General features: G+C 38.5%; 1 long non-coding RNA gene across 1 annotated transcript in view; it reads left to right on the top strand.

Annotated features, from left to right (window-relative positions):
- The first annotated feature begins 12,377 nt into the window (after positions 1-12,377).
- The window catches only part of LOC111547283, a 337,398-nt gene continuing 324,326 nt past the window's right edge, over positions 12,378-25,449 (top strand). Inside the window, exons 1-2 of the long non-coding RNA XR_002733077.1 lie at positions 12,378-12,457; positions 23,761-23,869. This is a non-coding gene — a long non-coding RNA (uncharacterized LOC111547283). The remainder of the gene's footprint in view (positions 12,458-23,760; positions 23,870-25,449) is intronic.

Genomic DNA, 25,449 nt, shown 5'->3' with positions numbered 1-25,449 from the left:
AGCCCCTGCGGGGAGAGAAACAGTAAAGCGTAGTAATTACGGCGATAATAAAGTTTCCAGCGGGTCTCCGCCCTCCGACTCCCGGCGAGCCGCCAGGACCGCTCCCCCGAGCAGACAGACTCCTGTCCAGCTCCGGGCTCCGCCCTCGCAACCCACTCTCCGGACTTGGGGGGAAGTTTTCGGTCCCGTGGGTAGGGGCGGGCGGTCCCGCGCAGGCAGGCGGGGGCAGGGCAGCGCCGGCACCTCGTGGAGGGCAGCGCACCTCTGGGCAGGAGGGGCGCAGCGCGGGCGGGAGACTCGTCAACTTCGCCCGCTCCCCATCTCCGCGCTGAGACGGCCGCCTCTCTCCTAGGCTGGGCTGAGCGCGCTGGCCCGTGGCTCCGCAGCCCCGGCGCGGCTCAGGTGGGCGAGCGCGCGGACCTGCGGGCGAGTGGCAGCGAACTGAGCAGCCCGATACCTCCGCCGCGGCCCCCAGAGCACGAGTCTCACCGCCGGTCTCGGGACTGTAGGAAACCAGGGAGGCGACGCGGCCGGAGAGTGACGGCGCGGCCGGGCCAATCACGCGCTGCCCAGGGTCCCGCGGGGGCGGGGCCGAGGCACGGAGGGGGCTGCGCGGGGCGGGGAGTTTACGGGAAGCGCAGCCTCGCGGGGGCCCGGCAGGCGGCGGGAGGTCGAGGGGCCGGGAGGCGCGAGGTAGGCGGGAGCCGGGGTGAGGAGGGCGGTGGAACCGGTGGCTGAGGCCCAGCCCCGAGAAGCGGCAGGCGGAGTTCGGGGGCGGGGAGTTTCTCCTGCGCCGGCCTCGGCCGGGGTCCCCGGGGTGGTTGAGCCTCTGCTGACCCGGGAGGCGCCTGCACCGGCGCGGGACCTCCCTGCCTCCTCCTCCGACCCCCGCGGGGCGGACGGGGGCGCTCCAGAGGAAGTCCCGGGAAAGACGGGGTCTCGCAGGGAATCCCGGGCACTGGGTCGTTCTGAAGCTCGACTTTACTCCAGTTACCCTCTTTTTATCCAAGGCCGGGGTTCCCCAGATGCCAAGTGGCAGTGAAACCCCATTTCCCTCGGTTAGGGGAGCAGTGACCCTGGGAGCTTTTGAGCCCTCTGGTATAACATCCTTTTACATCTTAAGAGACACAGTTCTGTGATTGCTTAGGACTTTTTTCGTATGCGCCCTCTCTTCCCCCCCAAAACCGAAAAAACTTGTATGCCTCTCCCGCCCATCCCTACTTTTCGTGTTCATTTACCTCAGAGAAGTTGGTCAAATTTTCCATTCGAAGACGAGTTTTATGCTGCGGCAGCTTCAAGCAATAAGTCGAGCATTGTGTTGAAATTAAGTCTTGGCTCCGACTACTTCCAGCGAAGTGAGGAGTTGGTCCAATAGAAATTATTTTCCAAAATGTGTTGTAATTCCCCTGTTGCTGCACAAATAAAGTGTTATCAGAGAGGAAAACGTTGACTGACTTCCCATTTCTGAAAGCTGATTTGTAGTCGCCTTATTTCAGCCTCACCCTTCTCTGGAAATGTGACGTTAGTTCTGTTTGTGCTTAAGACAAAACAGCTAACACCTTTCAGGAAGGTGGTTCCAATACACTTGTTTCCAGGTGTTAAGCTGTATGAGAAAGTAGAAAAGTAATCAGAAATCCTTACTAGTTTTCTTTTAATTATTTAAATATTAATTTTAACCATCATTATTTGTCGTCTACTTGTTTTGTGTAAAATGAGTCATACACTCAAAGTTCTTGTTAATAGGAAATTATTGTTTGATAAAGCTGGCTTTATGGCTTGGTAATTTTGATACCTGCTATGAAATTCTATGCCCAGAAGAGTGCAGCATATCCAAGCAGGGTAATAAGTTCAGACTGACCTGAAAAAGAAAGCAAGGATGATTTTTTTTTTTTAATGATGGAAAGGCAATTTTTATTTCAAACGATTATGCATTTATAGGTTGTGCATAGGCTGAAAGGTTTGAATCACTGTGGAATAATGTTTCTAACAACATCCTTAAAACTGAGTTACCTCTTGAACGGATAGATAAATAGAAACTGGGTTAATTACCCTAAACGCTAATCTTTTTATGATCATCCTTTTTTGGAATGGTTTATTTTAAAAATTATGTTTTAAGAATGGAATTATAGCCCCAGAAATATTTAGAAGCTTTATTTAAAATTAATATTATTAAGTATTCCAGCAAAACAATAAATTCCACTTTTAAGTGTATGTTAAAATGGTGATGAAGGAGAGTTATAACTTAATTCTATTACTGACACTTTAATTTTGATACCAAATCAGTTTGGGCATTTAACTTCTGTAGTGGAAATATTCAAAATTTAGTACATGAGTTTAAGGATTTTTTTTCCCCTAAAAACTTTAAATTTGTCTATGTTGTTTCTAAATCTTTTAAAGTAACTACTGTTTTTAAGTTCATTGTGAAGCTTATTTTAAGATGATTTTTCTTATTTTCTGTATTTCTTATATGACAGGGTTATACTTGCAGCCTGGCTTTAATAGTATGTTAAACAAGAAGTTAACATGGGTGGTTGATTACAGGTACATATTAAAGGGTGTCTGTGTGCATTAGGTGGGATAAGAACTATATGGAAACACCGATATTTGGGCCAGAGCAAATTTGAAAAATTCACAAAGAAGGTATCTGAAGAGGCATAGCAATCAAAGTATGCATCCTCTTTAAAATAACCACATAAAGCCCCGTGTGCTCATGGTAAGGGAGGAGTAGAAAGAGTCAACAAGTAAAAATGTGCATTTTGTAGAAGCAAAATCTGACACTTTCCTCTGATTTCAGTACTACAAAGCACTTGACATTCTACCATTGAAAAAAGTACTTTGTACCCTGAGATAAAAAATAAAGATGATTGGTTCTTGTCCTTCAAGTAATGAAACCTTGACTTTGTCCCCTAAGACTCCCTAGCCACATCTACCTGAAGGTAATGTCACCATCTTTATGAATGCAATGATAGTGCTGAAATTGCTGTTTTCTCATGGATGGTCTAATGTAAACCTAGGAACCTTAGTAATTTTGTGGTATTTTTTTTTTTTAATACTTGCTGTGTTTTTTCATTTGGCCAGCCAGTCCTTTTGAAGTATGACTCTCTTGTAATTTTTGCAGGTTTGCTTGCAAACTTAATTCTTACATTTTCCTTTTTCAATACTTAATGTCTTTTTGTATTTCTTTGATAATTTGTAAATTTTTGTTTCAAGATTATATCTTTAGAATCAAGTTATTTTTTAAAAATCTAATCATCAATGATACCCCAAAACACTACAAAGAAATCCCCAAACAAATGTTGTTGCTTAGATTTTCCTGCTTTCAAAAAAAATTACCAAAAGGTAGATTTAATTTTTACATTAGCATGCCTAAAATGAAATATAGTAATAATTATGAGCAGAGTTACAGAGGAAAAATTGGCAATATTTTTATACCACTGGTAAATTTATAGTTTTATAAAATTATAAGTTCTCAAAAATTAAAGTGCAAAAACTTAGGAAGTTTCTAGGCACTACTAGTTAGAAGTTTATGGAAGAATCCTTTTGAGGATTTTGTTCTCTTACTTTAAATAAAACAATCTAATAAAAGAAATGAATTTAATCTACATGTATAGTAAATAATGACTGAAATTCTCCAACAAGTTAGATTTCTGATAAAATCTTTTAATAGGAGATTTTCTAATTGTCTTCAAATTCTAGGTCACAGTAGGTCTTTGCTCTTATTTAAAAAAAATCCAAATGTAATATGTAAAAAATGATTTATTGTGAATATTAATCTTGAAGTTTCAGTACTTCAGTGGGCACTCTCAATTTTACATGAGATATGTTAAGTTGGAAATCAACCAGAGTTTTAAAGGAAACTCAGTGTTATTTGTATGCAAATTGGAGTCTACTGTTATATTTCTGATTCCATGTTTTTGCTCTTCCTCGATTTACTTTGAAACACCTGAGTGGCAGATTATTTTTATACAATCCCAATCACATTTTTTTGAGGGGTTGTGGGTGCCAGGGGCAGTGAGGGCAGGAGCCCTCTGTTCCTGCAGGCTCCTGCTGAAACACACAGTTTTGTTTTAAACACATTTCATAAATATTAACTGTCCCCAACTTAAAAACATTGTGTCCTGCAAATATTTGTGTGCATTGGCTCTTTGGAACTTTCAGAGCATTTTTCTTCATAGAAGCAGAGTTGTAAATGGTGCTTTGGGTTGCTAGCCTGCAGTGCAAAGACCTCACCGTAGGGAAGAATAACATCTTGGAAAAAATACTGTTGCAATGCTGGTAATCAAAGTAACATTACATTAGAAAGTGTTTTATTTATTATGAGTGTTGGAGCCTGAGGACAAACAGATTTATTTGAAAGAGGAGATATAATGATAGTTTCAGAAATATTCTAAAATCAACTTGCAAGCTCAGAAAGGTGCGTGGAAGTTCTTAGGTATAGTTTTCCTTTACCATGTGTAGCTTTCTTTTGGTTTGAAGAATATCATAACTATTGCCCTTTAGGTATTTTTACTTTGGTTTTGTTTTGATTTGATTAACAAAGGGACTGAAAGAAATAACAGGGAGAGGTTTTCCTGAGGTCACTGGGCAAGGGTTTGAATAAGAGAGGAATTTATTATAGAGCGCGTGCATGCGCATGTCTTGGCTATGTGACCATGGCCAAGAAGTCACCTATTCTGTGTCTCTCATTCTTCATCTGCAGCTTTGTTGTGCCTCTTAGGTTAAATGATGTAACTAATGTGTCTGGCACAGTAGGCATTTAAGAAATTTAAGTCCATTTTTCCCCTCTCTTAGAAGGGTAATGAATGTTGGGAATGAGGAAAGAACAGTGTCTGTGGGATTCTTCTAAAGAAGACCCAAGAAAGGATGGCAGGCAGGGTATTTTAGGTTATGTGGCTTTTCATATGGTTGTCACTTTTGAACTCCCAACCCGTATTTGAATAATATCCACTGGAGAAAAAAGTATGGTTGGGAGGAACAGCATCAGGTTTGGTAGTTGGAGAGTCTTAAAATGTTTCTTCACCCTTTATAGGATCAAAAGGTTGACCAACTAACCTACTGCTACTACTACTACTTGTTAATTGGCAATTTATAATTGTATAAATTTGTAGGGTAAAAAGTGATGTTATGATTTCTGAATATAATGCAGAATACTTCAATCCAGGTAGGTAACATATCCATTACCTCAAATACTTAATATCTTTTGTGGTAAGAACATTTGAAAATTACTTTCTCATCCGGTTTTAAATGTATAGTATTCTCTCATGAACTATATTCACCATGCTGTGTGATAGAACTAGAAAGAGAAATTCCTCTCATCTGAGATTTTGTATCCTTTGACCATTATCTCCCCATCCCCAGCCTCTGCAGGGTAGAATGGTGATTCTGTTCTCTGCTTCTGAGTTCAGTTGTTTTAGATTCTATATATTAGGGGGAACATGTGGTATCTTCCGTGCCTGACTTACTTCGCTTAGCATTGTTCTCCAGTTCCAACCACATCATCACAAATGATAGAATTTCCTTCTTTTTTAAAACTGAATAGTATTCTTTATAGTTCCTAAAGCCTTGACAAAATGTGAGTGATGGCAAAGTCTCAATGTGAGGAGAATGGCCTTATGGTTCAGTGCCTGAAGAATCAGGAAAGCAAGGTCTTAGAGCTGAAAGGTGTCACTGAGAATGCTAACAATGATGGTCAGGGGTCCTTGTATATAAAATGTTTGAATGGTATGACTTGAGGAGAATATACTATTTCAACTAAGTGAAACAAAGGAAAAGTTTCTTTCCATGGTCAGAGAAAGATATAAAATATTTCCTTTTTCAGTTTCTAGTACATTAGATATATTTTTAAAATAAATCAGTTTTTCTTTTAGAAAATCTTTTTTTTCTCTCCATTCTCGGTCCCATAAAAACCACATGCTTTTCTGGAACAATAAAAAATTCAGAAAGGGAAAAAAATAGACATAATTCTGCCCAGTTATAATTAATTTTCATGAAATAAAGTGAAATGAAACCACCACATGTGCTTGTTCCTATTTTGGAGAAACTACCTACAACTATGACACAACAGCACTTGGCTTCCCATTTTTTTTTTTTTTTTTGTTTGAGACAGAGTCTCCCTCTGTCGCCCAGGCTGGAGTGCAGTGGCTGGATCTCAGCTCACTGCAAGCTCCGCCTCCCGGGTTTACGCCATTCTCCTGCCTCAGCCTCCCGAGTAGCTGGGACTACAGGCGCCCACCAACTCACCCGGCTAGTTTTCTGTATGTTTTTAGTAGAGACGGGATTTCACCGTGTTAGCCAGGATGGTCTCGATCTCCTGACCTCGTGATCCGCCCATTTCGGCCTCCCAAAGTGCTGGGATTACAGGCTTGAGCCACCGCGCCCGGCCTGGCTTCCCAATTTTATTGCAAAATAAAGGTACTGTTTGCACAACATGTTCTGTCTTTCATATGGTCCTTGAGGACAGAACTTTGTCTTAGCCTTGGGTCCCTGTAAATGGATAGGAACTTACCTGTGGTTCTTTGTCCATTAAACTTATTTTTTAAGTTCATTTGGAGCATTCTCCTGGAATATATAGACTCATTTATGGGATAAAGTAAAAGCAGATCTGTGTTGCAGATAGTACCTTGGCAAATTATATTTCTGTATGTTTGATTTGTAGTCATTTCATTTGGCGTAATTAATACTGGTCTGGGTTTGGGGAAGGAGAGAGAGAGAGACACACTGAAATTACCATCGGAAAAAAGAAGGGAGGAATTTCAAATCAGTGACCCGTGTGTTTATTAGACTTAATTGGCTGGAACTGGCAGGATCTCATATACGGTTTCTAAATTACTAGGCTTAAAATGTGATGAGTTTGAGATACTTAGCCTGACTCTTAGATTATAAACAGTTTTGAACATTCATTGAGATCATTAGGTTCTCCAGTTTTCTCCAAATACTCAATTTGTGTGACATATTCTACAATGAAAATTCTGTCCTATCTTCAACAGTAACCAACAAGAAATGAAAATATCAAGTGTTAACAGAGTGCCACCTATTTTATATTTTTATTATTAAAATTCATGTATATCTTCACCAAGAAATTGACTTCAGTATTGTTAAAAGTAAGTCAGCATTATAGTTTACTTAAGTAATTCTAGAGCTATTTTTTTTTTAATTTCATAGGTATTTATGGGGTAGAACAAATTAAGAAGAAAGGAAATTTAAATTTGTGAAACTTCAGTTACTAGAGAGCTATATATACTGTGCCTGTAAGTACGTTTTATTAAGTGTGTATAGCTTCATCATTTCTCTCTCCTTAAAAAAAAGTATTTTTCTCTCTGGTAGGAATGTAAAATGGTGCAGCTGCTTTGGAAAACAGTGTGGCAGTTCCTCAAAAGGATAAATATAGAGTTACCATATGATCCAACAATTCCACTCCTAGATACACTCAAGAGAAATGAAAATATATGTGCACACACAAATCTGTACATGAATGTTCATAGCAGCATTATTTATAATAGCCAAATGCTGGAAACAACATAAATGTCCATCAGCTAAGTGGATGAACAAATGTTGTTATCCATACAAAAATTATTATTCAGCAATAAAAAGGAATGAAATGTTGACACATACTACAACATGCATGCACCTTGAAAGCATTATACTAAGTTAACGATGTCAGTTACAAAACACCACATATGATATAACTGTATATATATAAAATGTCTGAAATAGGTAAATCTATAGGGACAGAAAGTAGATTAGTGGTTGCCTTGGGCTGGAGGGATAGGAGGATGGAGGGTCACCATAAGGGTATAAGATTTCTTTTGGAGGTGATAAAAATGTTCTAAAATTTTCTATGGGGATGGCTGCATAACTTTGTGGATATACTAAAAAAGTATTTAATTGTACTTTACACAGTTGATTTTTATGATGTGAATTATATTTCAATAAAGCTATTACCAAAATAATGTTTTCCTTTCAGAACTGTTTTATAAGAATCTTAAGAACCATGGAATATCTTACTAAAAATATATAAAAATAACTAGATGAAGTTGACATTATACTAAATAGCATTATTAAATTTTAAAGTCCAAAAAATACTAAGAGGATAAAGTCAAGAAGCATTTTCAGAAACACAGAAGAAAATGCTCTCGTTTGTCATCTTGAGAAATATGTATTTTTATTTAGTAGTCAAGCCAAGGGAATTTTTTAAAGTTATGAATCACTTCTATGCTGTACGCTCATTCCTATTAAGTAAAACATAGGCAAGTAGTATTCATATTTTTGATGTGTGGAAAATTACTATTAAATGTACCTCACAGCACTGTACTGACCAAGATGTTTCCAGGAGAACTTAACTTGTTTGTAGTTGGCAACTGTTTTTTTTTTTTTTTTTTGAGGTGGAGTGTTGCTTTTGTCGTCCGGGCTGGAGTGCAATAGCATGATCTCGGCTCACTGCAACCTCCACCTCGGTTCAAGCGATTCTCTTGCCTCAGCCTCCCGAGTAGCTGGGATTACAGATGTCTGCCACCACGCCCAGCTAATTTTTTGTATTTTTCGTAGAGACGGGGTTTCACCATGTTGGTCAGGCTGGTCTTGAACTCCTGACCTCAGGTAATCCATTCGGCTTGGCGTCCCAAAGTGTTGGGATTACAGGCATGAGCCACCGCGCCTGGCTGGCAGCTTTTAAACGTAAATAAAATGATACAGAGGCAAGAAAGCTGGATTGGGAATCAGAAGCTCTATTTTTAAAACTGACTATGAGTTTTATGAATTAAAACAGCCTCAATTCCGTCTGTAAAATAATGGGGACTTCTCCAAACTGGAAAATTTGTTGTGAAGATAAAAATAGATATATGTGTATTGCAGAATGCTGTACAACTGTAAGGTGTTGGAATAACTATTAATAATTATTAATAAGATAAACCACTGGGTACAGTGGCTCATGCCTGTAATCCCAGCATTTTGGGAGGCCTAGGCAAGATGATCACTTGAGGCCAAAAGTTCAAGGTCAGCCTGGGTGACATAATGAGACGTTGTCTCTACAAAAAATCAAAATGTTAGTTGGCGTGGTGGCATGTGCTTGTAGTCCCAGCTTAGGGAGCCGGAGTAGGAGAATTGCTTGAGCCCAGGAGTTTGAGATTACAGGTAGCTATGATTATGCCACTGTACTCCTGCCTGGAGAAGAGCAAGATGGTCTAAAAAAAAAAAGATGTAAATAACACTAATATTATTTGTTAAAATTTTGTATTGTTGTTGTATTATTAAAATTCCAGGCTGGGCGCAGTGGCTCACACCTGTAATCCTCGCACTTTGGGAGGCCAAGGTGGGTGGATTACCTGAGGTCAGGAGATCGAGATCAGCCTGGCCAACATGGCAAAACCCTATCTCTACTAAAAATACAAAAACTGTTGGGCTTGGTGGCTGGCGCCTATAATCCCAGCTACTCGGGAGGTTGAGGCAGGAGACTTGCTTGAACGCAGGAGGCAGAGGTTGCAGTGAGCCAATATCTTGCCACTTCACTCCCGCCTGGCAAAAGAGCAAAACTCTGTCTCAAAACAACAAAAAGCAAAAACAATAAAATTATTGAGAAGACCAAAGGGATAAAATTTCTCTCTCTCTCTTTCTGTCTCTCTCACGCTCACTCTTGTTCTCACTCTCCCTCTGAGATTCTGAACTCAAAAAGTTAAAATATTTTGAATAACTATTTTCTAGAGAAATCATGAATATTTAATAAGACATTATCAAATGTATAGCAGAACCTATAACTGACTCTTTTATGTTCAGTTAATCTCATCAAAATAGAAACCATTATCTTTCATGCTTTCAATAGCTAGTATCAATATATCCTGAGAACTTTTCTATTCTGCTTTCATATCGTATTCCCATTTAATTTAGATTTCTTTCAAATAGATTTTTATCCTTTACTTTTTATTGTTATATATTCTTATAACAAATATAATATATAGGTATAAATAAAATTTAGAATATATGGACCAACAAAAAAATGAAAAAAACCTTAAACTTCTTACAATAGTAAGTTGTACATGTCTTATAGCATAAATCGTGCTGTCTTTCAATATGTTCAAATAAACATTGTTTCTGGATTTCCTCCTCCTCCCTCCATCCTTTAAAAAATTATTCGTAGTGAGTAGTATCTGTCTTTCTTGCCTGACACGGAAAGCAGATGGAGATGCATAATGCTTTTGCTAAATCTCTAAATGTTCTCATTTTTGAAAAACAGTAACCAATGGTAAATTAAATAACTATTATCACTGATTCCTCTTTATAATCTGTGGAGTTTTCTGTTTACTCTGACCACCTATTTCTTTACTCTTACTGGATGTCAAATCATTACAATGTGATTTGGGGAAATAAGACATTATAAAAAGAGAAATCAATTATTCATACCTCAGAAATAATCACATTTAATATATTTTAAATCTGTCATTTATATATATTTTATATCTGCCATATATATATATGTGTAGTTATATAGAACCAAAAACACTTAAACACAAAGATGTAAAACTGCTAAACCATTCAGGTGCAATTTCTTTTTCAAACCGTAGAAATGTAGAGAGAATAATCTGAACTAGTCTAAGCAGACTTCTCTTAGCATCAGCTCTTCTATGTGCCTATGCTGTTTTTCTTGGTAGATTAAAATTACGCAAACCTTCTTTGGTTGATTAAAAGCTGTAGGTACTCTCCAATTTTTGTTGTGGTTTGCTTTCTCCTTGGTTAGAAGTTTTTAGTTAAATTTAAAATGTTTGGTTGTTTTTTGTTGTTGTTTTGTCTTGCCTGTCACATACTAAATCCGGTGAGAAGAACCTGGCGCGTTAATTATTTCCACTTCTCAAAATAGATTTATTGTTAATTTCCCCTTTCAGTGTTACTGTTCTTTCAAAGAGATAAAGATTTAATTCTGGGCACTGCCCTACAGGAGCCATACAGGACATTTTAGTTGACCAATCTTTAAGTAAAAACAGAGTCCTTTTTCATTTCATAAATGCCTTGCTGTTTATGTATTGCTTGTAGCAAATAAGGGGCTCAGAAATCTGAAATGCAAAGAGAAAATTCTTTGCAGCAGTTTTCAGAAGTAGTTATTCATAAACTGAACACCGTAACAATGAGTCGTAATTAGGATACAAAGTAAACAGAACACATAATCGTTTATATTCTCATTTTCTTCATTTAGTACACGAAGAAGGGATGCATAAACTGTTTTTGAAATAAGTTATTTTGTGTATGTGTGTGTCTGTGTGTGTGTGCGTATCTCTAAGATGTTTGGCCAAAACTTCATTTCTAGCTCCTAAAGTTATCTCAGTATTCCTCTTTAAAAGATCTTTTATTTTAACTCTCCTCTCTGCCCACCAACCTACTTAGATTCTGTGGTTCGTAATTTCAAGAAGTGCTTTGCCAGTATCTCAAGCACTTTTCTACTTCATCTTTTTTTTTTGTCCAAACCTCTAACTTTAGGAAACATCAACTTTTTCACTACCTGCGCCCTAGCAGCCCAGGCCTTAGCAGAAAAAGTACGGTATGGCAGATTGATTTCCTCAAGTTTCAAATCTGACTTCAAATGATCCTAAACACTGTCGGGCAAGCCCCTTGTGTCTATTTGGTTGATTTACTTTCCCACTTAACAAGACACTTTCAGACTTTGTCCATTGTCTTCTACTCTCTCCAACCCAGTGGTTGTCACAAGAGAGTGGGGGTGTGGTGGGAGGAGCAGTTATGTCTCCTACCCCTCGGTGACATTTGGCAATACCTGAAGGCAGTTCTGACTGTCACTGTTCAGGGTGGGCAGGAGTGTCACGGAAATCTAGTGGGTAAGAGCCAAGGATGCTGCTCAACATTCTACAACTCACAGGACATTCCCACACAGTGTAGAATTGTCTGGTCCACGATGTCAGTATGCCGAGATGAGAAACCCTACTCTAACACCTTTATGCTTGGCAGATGCCTTCTTTCCTTTACAGAGAAATAGCAGCTAGCTTTTGGGAACTCCCTCATCTTTTCTGTTTCAAACACAAAACACGTTTCTCGGCACTGAGCCTCACATCTTGTTATGATAGAGCGATGATACCCTTTTCCTGGCTGAGGCTTACTACCACCCATGCGTTGGACTTTAAAACCTCTCATTTTCTCTGTAACATTATACTATTTTTATCCAATTTTTGTTCATGTATATTCAATTTTGCCTTTTATATTTGCCCTTTTGACTTTAAAACAATCCAGTTTCTTCAACTAGACAAAACAGAACAAAAAGATGTTCTATTCTTTCAGGTACTGCCTGTCCTGCTCCCTCTTCACAGCCACATTTCTCCAAGCGGTTGTTAATGATACCAGCTGTCTACAATTCGCCACCTCTCACTCACTGCTCAGCCTACTCCAGCCTGGCTTCTGGTCCTACCCTCCATTAAAATAGCAATCATGAAAGTCACCAATGCCCCTCATGTTGTGAATTCCTGAGGTATTTTTAAATCTTCCTTTGACTTCACATCGCAGTAGCATTCAACAACGCTTATCTGTCTCGACTCTTTTAAACAGTCTTCCCTTGACTTCTGCAAGACACAGTCTCTTGGTTTTCAACATCTCTGGTCAATTATTTTGTCTCAGATGGATTCTTCTTCTTCCTGGCTTTTAAATGTAGGCATTTCCTTAAGGCCCAGTCCTGGAACTTCTCAATTTTCACTGCCTTCCTAACTCATGCCATTCAAACCCATTGCTTTAGTGAGTATGTATATACAAGATATTTTCAAACTAGTATTTCTGTTTCAGACTTGGAGTTTGAGGTCTGTATGTCCAGTTACCTACTTTTTTTTTTTGTATGTCTCAAAATATCTCAATTTCAACATATCTCTAATAGACATCTGCCTCTTTTCTTAGATGTTGCCCCTTCCAATACCCCCATTTGTCTTAGAACATGTTTATGGTCCTCTGTGGCTGTAGGACCTCCAAAGTGACCTCAGTTTTTGTCTATTTTTCAAGCCTGGTCATTCAGAAAAGTAGGGATTGTTGTAATGGAGCTTACTTGGGAGGGATCTTTCCCTGTGCCCTCATCCAAATTCTTTTCAAATCACTCTTTCACAATCAACTATTACTTTCATGTGAGAACTAGCTGGATTAATATTGAAATGTGGCAGCCCAAAAGTGGATTAATGTTGGGAGTGGTGAATGTCTGGTTTTGGTTTTGGTTTGCAAGGTAAGAGGTGCTGTTAGCCCAGTAACTAAAAGTTCCTAGGTTTTAGTTCATACCATGAGACAAAAATTTACGTATTCAAATTTGATAACCTTTCTTTAAGATTGCTAATGCCATCAAAAGCACTAACTTCTACCCATAGTCACTGAATTGTTTGAATTCTTCACTGGTGGTGGCAACATTGTCTCCCAGAGCTTTATATCCTGTTGGGCAGTTGAGCTCAGGTAACCAAGAAAGATAATTTAATTACCATTTAGTCATTGTATGCTATATACTTCTACATTGTCTTCCCAAAATACTAAGGACACTTTCATGGCTTTATGTAACAGCCTACTTCCTGATTCCAAATTCTTTCAGTTAAGATGCTTTTGATTACAAATAACAGAAAACATGCTAGTTTCCTTCAGCAAAAACAAACAAACACAAAAAAACAAAGGAATTTATTAGAAGGATATTAGGAGGATACATAGGCTCACGGAATCAAAATGTGACTACTGTTTCCTTAAATGAAGTGGTTATGCTGCTAGAAGGAACTAGAATGATTTGCAAATTTATATCTAGAGTTAGAAACCCAGGCAGCCTCAGGACAACAATTATAAAGTAACACCCAGGAGGAGAAGGCTTAGACGTCAAAAGATTGTAGGACTCCCCCAGTTTATATCAGTAACAATCACATATATAAGAATAGAATTTTAGGGCGTATGACCAGAGATGGAGAAATGTTTTGGATTAGTCTGAACCTATCAAAATGAGTTCACTTACCAGGGATTCCTGATGCCATGTGATAGAGAGAAGCTGGGCTGGTTAACACTAACTTGACCTTACATCTGAACTTCAGGTGTCACAAATGCCTTAGAATAACATGGAGAAGATTATTAAAGTAAGTGGGAGATTGAAATCTTGGATTTGATTTATCATAGGTGTCCTGCCACCCATCCAAAAATGTATCCCTAAAGCAGGCCCAGAAAACATTCCTTTCATTAGGGCTTTTGAGATATACATTGTATTCAAAGCAAAGCTCTGACATATTTCAAAAGGGGTGTACTGGTTGTTCTTTGCAGGTTGTTTGAGAAGCTGAAATATAAATTGATTTCTTGATTTCAGTAGGAATAGTGAGTCCCTGAGAGGGGAGAAGCCAGGCGGGTCACTTATCACTGGAGGAATAAGTGCTGGGCCTGGTCCCCATAATGGCAGCAGGGTATGAAATGGGATGACTATGGAAATCTCTAACGGGGACTAATGGATCATAGAATTCTTGAGGCTGAAAAAGAACATTCCATTAAGGCCACATTTGATTTTACTACCCAAAAACCAAGTCTGGTGAACACAGTTCTTTTCTGTTTACTCTATAGTAGAATAAAATATATATGTTTTATTAGTGGAGGTTAATTCTAAAATTTATCATTTGGACTACAGAATACATATCACAGTGTAACTAGACGGAGAAAGGATATAACCTGGAGACTGTAGATTTGTAACTAAATAGAGTAATTGATGAGATTTGTGATTATCTTCATTTGGAAAAGGAATGTGCTTTTGTAATACCCCTTATCCAAAATGCTTGGGACCAGAAGTGCTTCAGATTTTGGATTTTTTTGGATTTTGGATATTTGCATGTACATAATGACATATCTTGGGTATGACAACCAAGTCTAAACATGAAATTCATTTACATTTCATATACACCTTATATACATAGGCTTAAGGTAGTTTTATGTAATACTGTAAGTAATTTTGTATATGTGTTTTGACTATGATCAGTCTCATGAGGTCAGATTTTCCACTTTTGGGTGTAAAATTTTCTGCTTGTGGCATCATATTGGTACTGAAAAAGTTTTGAATTTTGGAGCATTTCAGATTTTAGATTTTTGGATGAAGAATGCTCAACCTGTACAAGTAATACCTATATTACATTAGGAGGAGCAATCTTTTGGGCAGTGTAATTTTGAGAAGAAGGATGTGAGTGAATGTTGTGGTATATGTTTGCCATTTTATTTCTGACTGTCTAGTATTTAACCATGTTGTTTCTGTACGCTGTACTCTCTATTTGGAAGCATTCCCCAGTGAATATAGTCTAGGAAATATAAATGCTTCATCTCCCACTACTGACATGAAGGTGTCAGATTCTCTCTCTCCCTATACTTATAGAAGCCAAGGCTTGGGTGTGTCACCTCATCAATTAGACACTGCTGCCTGGGATTGTAAATTTAAGTAAGAAGAACATAAATGAAGACGGGATTAGGATTAATCTTTGGTAGTACAGTGGCATCATGCTTGTAGTGTCAGGGTCTCCTGGCCAGATGATGCTTGTCCAAAGACACTCTCTGGTTTTCAGGCATTTTGCTCTAGCTTCCTTTGATTTGGCGAGTTCTTGTCTCCTCCAATTTCTTGTTTTTAGATAATTGGAATTCATTTATATTGCTTGCATCCTACTGGACACAGAATTTAAAACCAGCCTAATATTCTTTCCTCCCTAATCCTGGTCCTCTTCTAATATTCTCTGTCTCAGTGAACAAGTTGAACAGGCCAAAAACCCAGGATATATTCTTGATAATCCCCTTTTCTCCAACTCATGTCTAACCCATCATTAAATTTTATTGATTTCTCTCCTTGAATCTATCCACTGCTCTCCAGCTCTACTACCATCAGCACCAACGCCCGAGTCCAAGCCATCCTCATGTCTCACCTGAACTACAACAACATATTTGTTCAACCTGAGCTCTTTTCCTCCCCCAACCCATTCTTCCCCAAATCCTTTAAATGTAAAATCTGATCATGTCATACACTACCCTGCCAGCCAGCCACTTCCACTTTCTCTTAGTCCTCAAGGAAATTGCCTTGCTTCCTATCTCCAGGCTCTTTCCTCTTTCTGGAATTCTCTTCTTCCCCTACTCCCTCCACATGGTTAACTCCTATTCATCCTTCTTCACACTTTCTACCTCATAGTCTCTCCTTATGATTGCTGTCTTATTCTGCTTGGACTGCTAGAACAGAATACCACAAATGGGGTGGCATAAACAATGGAAATTTGTTTCTCTCCATTTTGGAGGCTGAGAAGTCCAGGATCAAGGTGCTGGCAGATTAGGTTCTTGTTGAAGGTTCTCTTCCTGGCTTGCAGATGGCCAACTCCCTATTGTGTCCTCATGTGACCTTTCCTTGGGAAGGGGCAGAGGGAGAGAAGGAGAAAGGGACAAAGAGGTAGAGAGAGAGATTGACGGACAGAGAGAGATTGACAGATGGACAGAGAGAGAGAGAGAGAGAGAATCTTATAAAACTACCAATCCTGCCATACTGGAGCCCCACCCTTATAACCTCATTTAACCTAAGTATCTCTTAAATTCCTTATCTCCAAATACAGTCACATGGAGGTTGTATTAGTCTATTTTCACGTTGCTAATATAGACATACCTGAGACCAGGCAGTTTACAAAAGAAAGAGGTTTAATGGACTCTCAGTTCCACGTGGCTGGGGAGGCCCCAAAATCATGGTGGAAGGTGAAAGGTATGTCTCACATGGCAGCAGACAAGAGAAGAGGGCTTGTGCAGCGAAACCCCCCTTTATAAAACCTTCAGATCTCGTGAGACTTACTCACTATGATGAGAATAGCATGGGAAAGACCCACCCCCATGATTCAGTTACCTCCCACTGGGTCCCTCCCACGACGTGTGGGAATTGTGGGAGTTACAATTCAAGATGAGGTTTGTGTGGGGACACAGCCAAATCACATCAGAGGTTAAGACTTTAAGTATGAATTTGGGGATGAGGAGACAAGATTCAATCCATGGCAGCTGACTTCCTCAAACTCCCTGGCAAGGTTAGAATCCCTATTGTATGCTCTCATTGTCCCATGTAACTCTTCCTTAGAGTACTTGTCCCGGTTGCATTTTACATTTTATTTAGATGATCTGTGATTAATGTCTGTCTACTTGTAGGAGGATAGTTCCGCAAAGACAAGGATCTTGTTTGGCTTTTCTCACCAGTGTTTCTTTGGAAGAACTGATGTAAACCAATCTAGGCAAGCACAATGAGTATTTCTGTTTTATAGATAACAGAAGCTGCTAATAGTTAGAGATGGGTGAAGCTGGGTGCTCCCCCAGAATCTCTTCTGCAGGTTATGATGAAAACAAGTCTTAGACTAAATCGGGCCACTCAAATAATCACTTATTAAACAAGTAAGGATTAATAAAAGGCAAAGCCAGCGTATATTATCTATTCTGATAAACTCTGTAAAATCCCAGTTATTCAGTTCTTTTAAGTTTCACTGAAAGCAGATGCAACATCAATTTAGAGTCAGGATTCAGTTATCTTTATAGTTAGCACCAGCTGCCAGAATTGTCTGAATCAATGATTAGATTCAAGAGTTCAAGCCTTAAGTGTCATTCCAAATGGTGCAAGATGAAGGATGAAGATGAACTGTTCACTAGACTCTTACCCCTATTCATGGAAACATGGGAGTGGGGAAGGAAGCTCTAAAATGCCCTACTCTAACCACCTATTTTGAATACCACTAATTTCACTAGTGGGTATCCATTTCTAATATTCACTATACTAATTAACAAGCCACTAATTTTACCAAAGAAAACGATTTTCTCATATTCTTCATACTAATTCATGGAAACCTCTGTTTGATATGTAGAAGAATGCTATGTGTAAGGATGACTGAAACCTTGTACTAGCTGGTTCTAAAATGTGGCCTTTCCAAGTACTGTGTATGTTAGTTGATGACCCTGAAGTTCAGGGACAGGCAGTTTTTGTTTAGGACAACAAAGAAAAAAAACACACATTTAGGGTATATCACATTGTTTATGCTAAAGTATTTTAAAATACATTACAGATAAACATTTACAAGTGCCCAGCACTCAGCCATTCAGTGAATTCTCAATAACCATGTGATACATACACACATGTGTTCTTTGCAGCTCTATTCACAATAGCAGAGACATGGAATCAACCTAAATGCCTATGAATGGTAGACTGGATAAAGAAAATAGTGGTCCCATAGACACCATGGTATATATACAGCCACAGAAAAGAATGAGATCATGTCCTTTGCAGGAACATGGATGGAGCTGGAGGCCATTATCCTTAGCAAACTAATGCAGGATCAGAAAACCAAATACCACATGTTCTCACTTATAAGTGGGAGCTAAATGATAAGAACACATGGACACATAGAGGGGAACAACACACACTGGGGCCTATCAGGGTAGAGGGCGAGAGGAGGGAGAGGATCAGTAAAAACAATGAATGGGTACTAAGCTTAATACCTGGGTGATGAAATAATCTGTACAAAAAACCTCCATGACACAAGTTTACCTATATAATAAATCATTGAATGTACCCCTGGAACTCACAAGTTAAGTGAAAATAAAATGTAAAACAAAACAAAACAAAACAAAACCAGATGCTGGTGAGGCTGTGGAGAAAAAGGAACACTTACACACTGTTGGTGGGATTGTAAATTAGTTCAGCCACTGTGTAAAGCAGTTTGGAGATTTCTGAAAGAACTGAAAATAGAACTACCATGTGAACCAGCAATCCCATTACTGGGTATATATGCAAAGGAATATAAAGCATTCTATCAAAATGGCACAGACACTCATTTGTTCATTGCAGCACTACTCACAATAGCCAAGACATGAAATCAACTTAGGTCCATCAATGGTGGATTGAATAAAGAAAATGTGGTACATATACACCATGTAATACTATGTAGCCATAAAAAAGAGCAAAATCATGTCCTTTGCAGCAACATGGATGCAGCTGGAGGCCGTTATCCTAAGCCTATCAATGTAAACAGGAAACCAAATAACCGTGTGTTTTCACTTATAAGTGAGAGCTCACCATGAGATACACATGGATGTAAAGATAGAAACAATAGACACAGGACTACTAGAAGCGAGAGGGATGGGAGGCGGGCAAGAGTTGAAAAGCTACCTGTTGGGTACTATTGATAGAGACAGGAGACAGCCGAGGGTTTCTGGAGAAACTTCACCTTCAAGCCTAAAACAGCCTGAAGGCTAAAAGACCAGACTGCTGGTCCCAGATGAAACCCGTGACCTGGAGGGAGAACTGCCTCTGTTTGCCCACCCTTTCCTGATGGATTCTTTCTGAATAATGCCCACATGCACACTGGGGGAATGGGGTGGAGCCACTGGAAGTTTGTGCCTTGTGCAAGGAGGAGCCTGGGCTCTTCATCTTGGTATTCAATCTGAAGGTGGCCTGGTATTTGATCTGTGAGGTGGAAGCCTGTTGGCAGGAATCCCTCTAGCTTTGCTGAGAGTTTTTGTTTGTTTTGTTTTTTGTTTTTGTTTTTGCCTTTTCACCCAACAAATTCTGCTCTCCTCACCCTCCCGTGTGTCCGTATGCCTAATCTTTCTTGGTCGTGACACAGGAACCCAGATTTGGCTGAACTAAGGAGCAAAAATTCTGCGTCACTATGTTTACTATCTGGGTGATAGGATCATTCATACCCAAACCTCAGCATCACACAATATATCCATGTAACAACTCTGCACATGTACCTGCTGAATCTAAAATAGAAGTTGAAATTTTCAGGTAAAAACCATGTGATGCATGATATGAATGAATATATGAATGAATGATGAATTAATTAACATTAGCCCAGTTTGCATTGTTTGGGAAAAGATTATAATGCTACTTTTACTTTTTGTTATATTAATCATTGAGTTAATATATGCTACAGATGTAGTCAGTTGAAAATAAAACAAAACTGTTTTCATTTTGAATAACAAATTGGCTCATGTGTCCTGAGGGCAATGTTTTGGCCTCTTTGTAGTATCAAATGTTCTGATCAAATGTTGCCAAAGGACCCTCTTGAGAGATAAAGAAGTCTTCACAGAAAGAAACAAACTCTACATGTTTACAGAATTGCTAATCTCTAACAGTGTAATGCCCAACAGGTTCTCCTTCTTGCTGTGTAGACAGACCGGATTTATCAAGACAGGGAAATTGCCAGAGAGAAAGAGTTTAATTTACACAGAGCTGGCTGTATGGGAGACTGGAGTTTTATTATTACTCAAATCAGTCTCCCTGAAAACTCTGTAGCGGCCAGTGAGTTGGTGGGAGTGCTGATTGGTTGGGTCAGAGATAAAATCACAGGGAGTGGAAGCTCTCCTCTTGCATTGAGTCAGTTCCTGGGTGGGGGCCACAAGACCAGATGAACCAATTTATTGATTCAGGTGGTGCCAGCTGATCCGTCAGGTGCAGGGTCTGCAAAAATATCTCAAGATGTTATCCTCAGGAGCGATTTGAGGAGGGCCAAAATCTAGCTGCATGACTCCTAAACCATGATCTCTAATCTTGTGGCTAATTTGTTAGTCCTACAAAGGCAATCTAGTCCTCAGGCAAGAAGGGGGTTTGTTTCAGGAAGGGGCTATTATTGTCCTTGTTTCAAAGTTAAACTATAAACTAAGTTCCTTCCAAAGTTAGTGCAGCCTATTCCCAGGAATGAACAGGCTCAGCTTGGAGGTTAGAAGCCAGATAGAGTTGATTAGATCAGATCTCTTTCACTGTAATAATTTTCTCAGTTATAATGTTTGCAATGGCAGTTTCAATTGGAAAGAAATATTAATAAACTCTTCACATGGCTACAGAGTTGCTAATATCTAAGTCTCTCTTAGGATAAATGACCGTTGGAAATGGGACTTCAAATGGTGTACAACATACTGTCTAACTCATAGAAATGCTCAGCAGAGACTTACTGAATTATTACACGGAATGGGGGATGTTTTACGGCAGTGTTCTCAATACTAGGGCTAATTGAAGGCAACATGAAAGGGTCCTGAAGGTGAGACTCCATCGCTATAGCAGTGTTTCCCAAATTTACCTGAAGATAAGATACACCAGGAATGGGTGATTAAAAACAAATTCCAGAGCCCTGAGCCAAATCTATTATACCAGAATTTCCAGAGACATGGCCTAGAAATGTGGTATTCAATATGCGCTGTAGGCCAGTTGTTCTCAAGCTTTACTAATACACCAGAAGCACCTGCAGAGCTTGTTAAAACAGACTTGAGAATGTTGCTCCCCTCTCCCTTCTAGCTTCTGATTCAGTAAGTGTGGGGCGGGGCTTGAGAATTTGCATTTCTAACATTGGGAATCACTGCTTTAGGTTATGAAAGTGCTTCTCAAACTGCATCTGCATCATCTGGAAGCATAGTCAGATTCCTAGCATCCAAATCTCAATCCAAATTTAACAACACATTTTAACATGGTTCTGTGCTGATTAATGTTTGAGAAGCATGGTTCTAAGTGCTTTGTATTATCAGAAAATTTGGGAGAACTACCATGAATAATATGATGCAGTTGCATTACAGAAAACTTGTGAATACAAAATAAAAAGGCAACCAACATATTGGGAGAAAATATTTGAAAACCATACATCTGATAAGAGGGTAATATTCAAAATATGTAAGAAACTCCTACAACTCAATGACACAAAACAAAGCAAAACTAAAAAACCCAATATCCTGATTGAAACATGGGCTAAGGACTTGAATCAACAGTTCTCCAAAGAAGACATAAAATGGCTAGCAGATAAATGAAAAAAAATCTTCAATGTCACTAATCATTAGTGAAATGCAAATCAAAACCATAATGAGATATCACCTCATTCCTGTCAGGATGGCTATTATCAAAAGGGCAAGAGACATGTGTTGGCCAGGGAGTAGAGAAGAGGGAACTTTTGTACACTGTTGGTAAGCATATATATTGATATAGCCTTTATGGAAAACAATATGGTGGTTCCTCAAAAAGTAAAAATAGAACTACTACATGATGCAGTGATCCCTTTTCTGTGTATATACTCAAAGGAGATGAAATCAGTACCTTGATGAAATATCTGCACTCTCATGTTCATTGCTGCATTATTCACAACAGCGAAGACACAGAAACAACCTAAGTGTCTGTCAATGGAAGGATGGGTGGATGGAGAAATTGTGACGTATGTATATATATAATGGAATATTATTCAGCCTTAAAAATGGAGATGCCCATTTGAGACCACATGGATAAACCTGGAGGACATTCTGCTAAGTGAAATAAGCTAGACAGAAAAGTGTTGCATGATCACACTTACATGGGATATACTAAAAAGTGAAATACAAAGAAACAGAGGTAGAACAGTGGTTACCAGGGCTGGAGAGGTGGGACAAATGGGGAGATGTAGGTCAATGGATACATAGTTATGGTTCTGTAGTATGAATATGTCTAGAGTTCTAATTTACAGCATGATGACTGTAGTTAGTAATACTGTGTTGCACATGGAAATTTTGGTAAGAGATTAGACTTCAGGTGCTTTCAAGGAGACACACAAAAAAGGTAACTATGTGAGATAGGTATATTAATTTGCTTGACTGTAGTAATTATTTCACTGTTATATGTGTATATATATATATAAACATCATGTTGCATACATTTAATCTATATAATTTTTATTGAAAAAATAAACTTTTTCCATGAATAGTGGTATTTAGGCAATATTCACTTCTAATACTTTTATAAGCCACTTCTAAAATATATTGCTTTTTTGGATCTTGACAGCAACACTGTTTTACAAGCAGAGCAAATAATCCTATTTCTATTTGATAGTTGAGAAACTAAAAATTAGTGTGGATCAATCAATCATTTATTCAAGGTCATACAGTTAATATATGACAGGACTTTAGTTTGAATCAAGTACTCTGCCTCAAGTCCAGTACTCTTTTTCATTAAGTCATACTTCCAGATTCTGCTATCTATTTAAAAAAATCACTAATCTGGAAATTGCATTACCTGAGAGAGAATTGATCTTTTCAACCAAACCTTTTAACATGATTTGTCAGCCTGCCTCTTCCAATTCTCCAAAAAATAGCTTTCATCCTTACTACTATCATTATGCTCTTCCAAGATGTTCTTTTCATTTTACTTTTTTGACACTTGGAATATAGCTAGAAGTCAGGAAATAAAGAGAGCTCTGCACAGCCAAGATGGGAAGAACAAGATGAAAATACTAAAGCTTATGCAGTTCATTTGTAGATAATCTCTTACAGAGAAAAGTTCCTGGAGCCCTCTCTCAAAGTTGGGATACTCTCAAACACGTCCTAGAAGTATGAAAATTTCTGTTCGCCCTTCCTTTTCAATCTAAAGCATATAAAAAGCAGCATTTGGAAGGAGAAGAGTTGTTGTGACAGGCAGATATTATGACGGAAGTGAAAAAAAATGAAACTTTAACGATAGAAAGGAGACAGTTTCCATAAAACAAAACAAAACAGCTCACAAAGCTCAGCAATACTCAGTCTTATCCACCACAGTAGGTCATGCAGCTACCACTGCTGTACACTAGAGTGGACTTTTATTTTAAAATAACATTAATCATATATCATCTAAGAACAGATTAAGTTATAGAGTACTTTAAGAACATAGTGAAATAAGCAATGCAATTTAGAAAGATTTTTATAAGGAGATTTAAGTGAGGAAATCTTCAGCATTTCAGAATGACATATTCTCTTAAGGATTCCTGAAGATAAGATTTTATTATGATTTTCTGTCTTTTGTCTCCTTTCTTGTTGTAGTGTTTTAGAGCGTGGAGATGACAAATTACACTTGCATTTCACTTAACAGGATTCAACTATATGTGTCCAGAAAAAGGAAAGATGAAGTGAAAGAATGAAGAAAAAAATGGTATGTATATAGGTATTTTTTTACACCAGCCACTCTACTCAAGGGGCACACATTTTGGCATGAGGTTGGGCCAGAGAGAGGCCTTTGCTGTTACTTCAATCTCAGTTACTCTCAGGGCTCACATGATGTGAACATTTTGCTCTGTGATTGTAGCATTTGAAGCCACATATTTTTTGGTGCCACATTGCCAAGTAAATATTTTATCTGCTGAACAAGTTGGAAAACATTAAGCTCTTTAAATGCTGGAGTGAACCTCATTGTATTGTCCTTATTGAGAAATATTGTGTTGGTTTCCAGTGTGTAGTGTCAAATAAAAACCAAACTTGGACACAGTAAAGAGAGATTTTATTTGCAGGGATTATTACAAGGTAGAGAAGGGCAAGCATCTCAAGAGTTAGGCAAAAAAAAAAGTTTGGCTTTTCTTTTATAGAGAGGAGTAAACTAGGCTAGAATGAACTGGGTCTGGGGAAGAAGGATGAAAGGATGGCATGATCTGACAGAGAATGTTTGACTCTGAGACCTGTCTGCTCTCTTGGGGGTACTGTTTAAGGAAAGTTGTGTGCTGGCTCAACTTGAGGGTAAGCCAAAGTTCAGGGATTTTGGGAAAGGAAAAAAGCTTAACCAAAATTTGGTTAGTAAGCATCTTGTTTCCATTGGTTAGTGGGGATGAGCGGTTTAGCTTTCAATTTATGAGGTTAAGAATGTTCCCATATGTTTGAAAGATCTGTGTTTGGTTTCATCATAGGTAAATTGGGGGCATTGATAAGTCTTACCTGTGTTATATGGGAAATGTCATTCTTTACCGTAAGTCATTTCCTAGAACACAAAGGGATGGGAGGTTTCTTAACCTTTGCTATTTTCTAGGAGCACAGGGCTCAGTTAAAATTCAAGATTGTTAATACCATATAAATATTCATACACTGAATATTTTGGGCAACTTAAGGGATTTCTCAAGGTAATTTTAACCATAATTAGGAACTTCAGAATTACTCTTTAAGATGACTCTATTACAATTATTATATCCACAAATATAAATTTGAAATTTCAGTTGTTGGTATTTTAAAATCTCTAAAGAAATGACATCCATATATCTAGATGAAACATAAAGTCATGCCATTACCTCGAAGAAGACTTTCTCAATTCAGATCACCTCTAGTTTAGAAGCCTGTTGGTTGCTTGAATTCTCCTTCTTAATATTTGTCACATTTGTAAGCCATGCACTTAATGTTTTTCTTTCACGATAGATGGCAAGCTCAATGAGGACAGGGAGCCTACTTGTGTTGTTCACTACTATATTTCAGCATCTGTCCTATAGTAAATGCTCAATCCATATTTCTTGGATGAATGAGAGATGTTTATATCATTCTCTCACTGTAGAACAAAGAGTTACTTCACCCTGTGTCCTCTATTGTGTGTGTGCGTCTATCTGTCTATCTATCTATCTATCTATCTATCTATCTATCTATCTATCTATCTGTCTGTCTGTCTGTCTGTCTGTCTGTCTATCTATCTATCTATCTCTATCTATCTATCTCTATCTATCTATCTATCTATCTATCTATCTATCTATCTATCTATCT

Source organism: Piliocolobus tephrosceles, chromosome 5 (assembly GCF_002776525.5).
Source record: "Piliocolobus tephrosceles isolate RC106 chromosome 5, ASM277652v3, whole genome shotgun sequence".
In the NCBI taxonomy this organism is placed as follows: Eukaryota; Metazoa; Chordata; class Mammalia; order Primates; family Cercopithecidae; genus Piliocolobus; species Piliocolobus tephrosceles.
The sequence above is the reverse complement of the archived record's forward strand: the minus strand, read 5'-3'. Positions and strand labels throughout refer to the sequence as shown.